Source organism: Terrapene carolina, unplaced genomic scaffold (assembly GCF_002925995.2).
Source record: "Terrapene carolina triunguis isolate 2854851 unplaced genomic scaffold, T_m_triunguis-2.0 Scaffold192, whole genome shotgun sequence".
NCBI classification, from domain to species: Eukaryota; Metazoa; Chordata; order Testudines; family Emydidae; genus Terrapene; species Terrapene triunguis.
The window spans coordinates 22,994,711-23,001,860 of NW_020664543.1; the positions used below are offsets into that span (position 1 = coordinate 22,994,711).

Here is a 7,150-nt window from a genome sequence, read left to right on the forward strand (position 1 = left end):
ACTGAGAAGGGCCTGTGTTCAGTGTTCAAACGTAACCAAACACAGAGCTAAGACAGTGCAACATTCAGCTTTTATTCCTTTCGCCACATGTACTGTCCTCTTTCTCATCAAGCATTTTCTTACAGTTGAGGGCTCTGAGTTCCGAGAGGTTATCCTATACATATACTATCGTAGTATAATGTCATCTGTCATGGACAGTTAGAGGTTCCCTGAAATTTGACCCTAAATGCTGACCCTAAATTTCTTTGGTGGCATTCACTCACCCCTAACGCCCAACTATTATTGCAAGCTAATAATAGGGAGGGGAGACTGTACCATTTTTAATTATGTCTGTGGAAAGGTATTTTATAATCTCTGTGTGGCTTGAAGTATAGAACCTTAAATCTGTGAAATGTTGCTTTCCCCCTCAGGAAATCCCTTAAAGCAAGTCGCTGTATTGCACACCCTTGTATGGAGAATCCCTGCAATCAGCCTGTTGCAGAGCTCTTTCCAGCCCAGAAATATGCCTGTGTTTTCCAGGCAAGGTTTTCCCCTTTCCGGGATCATCCAGGACTGCTATGCAGAACTGGGCACCAGTTGCTCTGACTTCCCCATCAGGTGGAAGGGCTTTGCGTAGCTGTTTTTACTGAGTACATTTGGCAGTGGATTTGGGAATTATTTTATTTTTCCCTCCCGGATTGTTTTTCTGAAGCTGACTTTGGGAATGGAAGTAGAGATGCTAAATTTAAAGACCCGATGCTTCCTGAAAATCATTTTCTTCCCCCAGAAGTAATTGAAGGTGACGTGAATGAGGAATTCTCCAAAGAGTCATTAGTATCCAGGAACTAGCCTGCACTTCCCACTCCAGATTTAGCAAAAGAGTTTAGAGCCTATTGGACTCAGAGACACAGACAGACACAGTAGAAGCAGCTAATGGGAGTGGAGTGAATGCTGTGAATGAGTCCCTTTGAATTCTGTAATGAATTGGCTTCCTCAGTGTTTGAGTTCCCGTTGTATTTGCTTTCTGCAAATATGAGTCTCCTGGCAGGAATGATCCTCACAAGAGCAGTGAACATGACGCAGATACTGCAGACTACTGCCGGAAAGCAAAGCCTGAGCTTGTTATCTACATCCCTAGGAGCCGTGCCGGAGTGAGAGCACCTGGTTTCATATCCGAACCAGCCAAAACCACAAGTTCAGCCAGGTTTGAGGTGAAACCATTAATCAGCCCAAACTTGCTCCAAACTGGACCCAGGCTCTCTCCCTTTCTTTAGAGTCTCCTGCACCTCAGTAACCTATTTGAATCTGTAAAATGAAACCTGGCCCTAGCTGAATTTTATGTGGTTTTGGGGTTTCATAATGAAAGTTTCGCTCAGTTTTAGTTGTGACTTCAGACTCAAGCAGCAATGAACATAAAGGGCTCATGGCAGCACCACACCAATGTCTCTCTGCATCCTCCTTTTCCTGAACTATTGTTCAGTATCTTTGGGTTTTTATGTCACCCTCTTCCTACTGCAGCCAAATGGGGCAAGGCCTTATACAGTCTTTATCCCTGGCTGTGGTTTTGATCCTTGGGACTGTTAGCAGCACGCATACATTAGAGAAGCCCTTGGACTGCTCTAAATTATTGCATGGAAAGCGAAGCTGCACACAGTGGCTCCAGGATTGGAGAATACAATGTATGTTTTATGCCACCTTTGTACACACACCCCAACCTGTGCTGCATACAGTTCGACTAGACCCCAGGAACTGGCCCTAATCAGGAGTAACTCCATTGGAATCAATGAGTGTAAAACCGGTGTAAGAGGATAATCTGCCCGGTGAGTGCAAAGTGGGCATGAAATGCTATCACTGGTGTCAGTGAGTGGGGAATACTGATGTATGTATTTTATCTACACTTTGCACAGGTGTAACTGATGGCACAAGTTGCAGTGTGTAGAATCGGACTCCAGTTTGCAGCTGGCAGAGCCCGGTGTACATAGCACAGAATCACAAGGGGCTGTAAAGCAGCAGCAGTGTCTAGCATGGAATGGCTAAGGTCCAGGAGAGAGAGAGAGAGAGAGAGAGGTGCTGCAAAAGAAGACCCCCATGGCAGCCAGTCTCAGAGCCCAGATCAACTGACCTAGTCTAGATGTTTGGACTCGGGCTGGAACCAAGCTCAGAAACCCGGCGAGGGGGTGGATCTGCCTTTCCACAGCTGCCCTGCTCCCTTCCAGTAAACAAAGGGTCACATTTGATACTTTCTGCTCCTGCAGCTTTCACTGGAGCTAAAAGGAAACTCCAGCTGGGCAAGCACCGAGTGAGAGCTCTGTAACGTTAGACTAAAGCGCTTCATGTGTTACTTTCAGAACTGATCTCGCTCTGAAGTGGCCGTGAGAGAGCAGGGTGCAGCAGTGCAGTGTGTGTGTGTGTGTGTGTGTGTGTGTGTGAATTCTGATCTGCTCCAAGGGACACCTGTCGTAGTGTGGCGAGCCAGAACGGACACACATGCTCCTGCATGTTCCCCCAGGGCTGCGGACTCAGCCTCACCATGCAGGAAGGCTCGGGACCGATCACCTGTGACGGTATTTGTATGAATTCATTCTTCACATTGGTAGCAAGCCAGGGTTTTGATTTCTGAAATGTGATTAGTGCTTTTGGACTGGAGCAGTGATTGACAGGGAGGAAGCGGGGTTGCGGGGCGGGGGGAAGGGTGTCTTTCACACTCTGGTCCCAATTAAATTTCCCTTGCAAATGTAGCCGCTTGTGCTGATAATCAAGATAAATGGAATGTACTTAGCCGACTGGATTTGTGTAAATACACCAATGTCCAAGACTTGAGCTGGACTATATATAACTCTCCTAAAACATGTGTGCGCATTTCACTGGCAGTGCATGACCCAACTTTGGGACTTCGACCCATTGGTTAATAGAGGGGGTTTTAGGAGAGAGAATATTTTCCTGGTTTTGTCATTATTTTCGTTAGGTTTTTGGCACTTGACTGTTCCAGGCATCCTCCAGGATGTGTAGTTTTTGACTCGTAATTTGACACTCAATGCTGGGAAAACTCTTCTCATCACATGTCTGTTTCACAGACTAGACAGTGGCCGGTGAAAGAAAGGCAATTGCTTGAGTTAGCGAGTTGAAGGGTGAGACTGTGAAGGCCACACTCTGGAAGAAATCCCCAAATTCACAGCTGTAATACCTACAGCGATACCAGGGACTTTGGGGGAGTAATGACTGCAGTGCTGCAACTTTGCAGCAGCTCTGAGGATGACATTCTTGCTAGATAGAAGCCAGTGGGAGTTTTGCCACTGACTTCTAAAGGGGCGGTTCTGTTCAATATCTTCATCAATGAGTTAGATAATGGTATGGAGAGTACACATAAAGTTTGCAGACGAGACCAAGCTGGGAGGGGTTGCAAGTGCTTTGGAGGATAGGATTAAAATTCAAAATGATCTGGACAAACTGGAGAAATGGTCTGAAGTAAATAGGGTGAAATCCAATATGGACAAATGCAAAGTACTCCACTTAGGAAGGAACAATCAGTTGCACACATACAAAATGGGAAATGACTGCCTAGGAAGGAGTACTGTGGAAAGGGATCTGGGGTTCATAGTGGATCACAAGCTAAATATGAGTCAACAGTGTAACGCTGTTGCAAAAAAAGTAAATATCATTTTGGGATGTATCAGCAGGCGTTTTGTAAGCAAGACACGAAAAGTAATTCTTCCGCTGGTGTTTAATATTCTGTGTGAAGATTTCTCTAAAGTCAGTGTGTGCTTGCCAAGACATCATGGCACAAACATACTTCTCAGCCTGCTCCTTATGCCTGGGTAGCCCCTATTAGATTTTCAGGCTCTTCTCTGTAAATGCATTTAGAAGCAATCCAAAGGGAACGTGCCTTTTACCTACTCGTATAAATGGGAAAAGCTGATAACAGGCTCTTGTGCCTTTTCACTGAACATTGCGGCTCTGTATCGCTCACTCTCACTACGATGCAGCTTGAACAACAGAGAGGAAGGCACCTACTCATCACCCTGAGCCGGCAAGCTGCCTCTACAGAGAGAGCATAATTTCTTTACACAGAGGAGACCCATCCAAAACCCTAGAGCCAAACTTGAAGGAAGCTCAGCTCCAGGTCCAGAGGTGTCTTGGTCTGCCCTTTGTTTAGTGCACTACTTTTAGAATCATAGAAATGTAGGACAGGACCTCGAGAGTCACCTAGTCCAGCCCTCTGTACTGACCAAAGAAACCTAGACCATCCCTGACAGATGTTTGTCCAACCTGTTCTTAAAAACCTCCAATGATGGGGATTCCACAACCTCCCTTAGAAGACTTGTCTGATACCAGCAAACACACACTGTGATTGTTTTGACATTCATGTAACATAGTGGTAGTGGTGGGGGGCTCAATCCTGCAAAGGGCTGAGTGCCTCCTGCAGGGTGCTGTGTGTCTGCAAAGCTCCAATGTGAGAGGAATAAATTCCACAACTCCCAGGGGAACATTCTGCCACACATCAATAGGTGACAGGTTTCAGAGAGGTAGCTGTGTTAGTCTGTATCAGCAAACACAACAAGGAGTCCTTGTGGCGCCTTAGAGACTAACAAATTTATTTGGGCATGAGCTTTCAGATGCATGGAGTGAAAAATACAGTAAGCAGTGTGTATATATATATACAGCACATGAAAAGATGGGAGTTGTCTTACCAAGTGGGGGGTTAGTGCTAACGAGCCCAATTCAATTAAAGTGGAAGTGGCCTATTCTCAACAGCTGACAAGAAGGGGTGAATATCAAGAGAGAGAAAGGTTTCAGAAATGGCCAACGTCCACCTTGATTGCATTGGCCTTGTTAGCACTACAAAAGTAATTTTCCCTCTCTTGTATCAGAGGGGTAGCCGTGTTAGTCTGGATCTGTAAAAAGCAACAGAGAGTCCTGTGGCACCTTTAAGAGTAACAGATGTGTTGGAGCATAAGCTTTTGTGGGTGAATGCCCACTTCCTCAGAAGCATGCGTCTGACGAAGGGGGTATTCACCCACGAAAGCTTATGCTCCAACACATCTGTTAGTCTTAAAGGTGCCACAGGACTCTCTGTTGCTTTCCCTCTCTTGATATTCACCCCTTCTTGTCAACTGTTGAGAATAGGCCACTTCCACCTTAATTGAATTGGCCTCATTAGCACTACAAAAGTAATTTTCCCTCTCTTGAAATTTGTTAGTCTCTAAGATGCCACATCAATAGGTGTGGCTGGTTAGGAGTGAGAGGCGCCCTGACACACAGACGAGCTGGTAAGGGCTGGTCATCTTCAGTTCCAGGCAATAGCCAACTGATGGGGATCAGGATTCTGTTGACTCATATCCAGCTTCTCGTCCACTGTAATCCCCAGGTCCTTTTCTGCAGAACTGCCGCTTAGCCAGTCAGTCCCCAGCCTGAAGCAGTGCATGGGATTCTTCCGTCCTAAGTGCAGGACTCTGCACTTGTCCTTGTTGAACCTCATCAGATTTCTTTTGGCGCTGTGGGGGAGGGAAGAGGAGCGAGGGTGCAGTGTGCTCGGGGGAGGGGCAGAACTGGGCGGGGAAGAGGTGGGGTGGGAGCGGGAAGAGGTGGGGCAGGGTGGGAAGAGGCTGGGCAGGGGTGGGGCTTTGGGGGAAGAGGTGGAGTGGGGGCAGGGCCTGGGCGGAGTCAGGGGGGAGCACCCCCCAGCAGATTAGAAACTCGGCGCCTATGTCCTGGGCCTTACTCTCCCCCCAGGGACGGCCCTGTCAACACTATTACTTTTAGCAGTCAAACTTGTAATCTCCTCAAAAAAAGATAGTTTGACAGGATGTTTTCCATAAACCCATGCTGATCTGCATTAATTGCATTGCCTTCTGAGCTGCCAAACGGACCCATAAATATGCCTGCAATTGCTGGGAAAGTTGGCTTTCAGTTTTCTAAAATAGAGGGGGTTTTTTATCAGTGAAAATCCAGCATATTTACTGAAAATTGAAGAAAAAACTTTTTTTTTCACCAAAGTTTCCTGCCATGCCCCCCCAATCCCTGCCCCTCAAGAAAACCTGGCGCTTTTTCAAGCAGTTCTCGACTGGACTTGCCCCTGGAGGCTCTTTTCAAGGGACGCTGCACCTGCCCAGCTGATGAGTCACAGAAGGTTGCCCTCCTGGCAGAAAAGGGAAACTCCAGTGTAATGGAGAAGAAAATCTAATCCCCATTCATATCACAAAGGAGAATCACCCAGTTAAAAATAATTAGCTACAACATTTAAAAATTCGGCTCCCATCTGATTGCTAAAAGAGGATTTACTAACTGAACTGGGGTATGAGTGACAGGCAAGGTGCTTGGGGCAAGGCTCTCACTGGTGGGAGAGATGGGAATGAGACTGTCCTGTTATTTGGGGGCGCCACCTCTGCCTCTGCTGTTGTGTGTCACATTTTCCCCGTCGACTCAGCAGTCATTTCCCCATAAGTCATGTGCTCTCACGGGGGTCTGTGAGCCCTTCCTGCTCTCGGACGGAAGGCTTGTGGTCACGGTGAGCAGTGAGTTTAGAGCTCACAGACAGAAAACCCAGAAGCAAAACCCTTTCAGGCTCTGCAACGCTTTTCACTTGGCTGCCGATGCAAAGGCTAGAGGGAACTTCAGCATAGCCCGTTCCTCCTATGCTTGATCTCTGGACTAACATGGACCGTGGCCTGCACACCATGCATTGCTGAGGTCTGCCCCAGCCACCGACTCCTGCTCCTCTTCATTTTCCCTGCGATGCACATGCTGGGGTAGCTCTGTGCTCTGGGGAGAGCTTTGCACCTACAAGCCAGAAGAATCCAAGGGCAGGTAAGGGCAGTCTGACATGGAGGGGATGGGACAGAGGGGAGATTTTACCCCCAAAATGTGGGGCACTGGTTGCATTTGGCAGAATGTGGGAGCTCCTATAAATTGACTGGCCCCTAGAGAGTGCAGCAGCCCCTAGGGACAACTTGGATTCACCTCCAGAATTATTGGGACCCCCCCCCCAAGCATCCCCATGCATAAGTGCCTTGGTGCGAAGGAGGAATACATGGGCCCTGCTGGATTCCCCTGCTCTCTTGTTGGCTTGTGATCATGCAGTGACTGTCTGTCAGCAACTCTGCCTCCCTGTTTGGTGTATTACCCTGTAGTAAACTCTTCTGCTGCTTCTCTTCGGGCTCTGGAGAATGAGCAG

General features: G+C 47.5%; 1 protein-coding gene across 2 annotated transcripts in view; it reads left to right on the top strand.

Moving 5' to 3' along the window:
• The window catches only part of LOC115271252 (phosphoinositide 3-kinase regulatory subunit 6-like), a 42,750-nt gene that overhangs the window by 1,384 nt on the left and 34,216 nt on the right, over positions 1-7,150 (top strand). The window contains exon 1 of one of the 2 annotated variants that reach the window (XM_029912214.1): positions 2,410-2,543. The exons of the other annotated variant lie outside the window; for it this stretch is intronic. The gene's annotated coding sequence lies outside the window, so the exon portion shown is untranslated. Of the gene's footprint in view, positions 1-2,409; positions 2,544-7,150 lie in introns of those variants that run through there. 2 annotated transcript variants of the gene reach the window in all.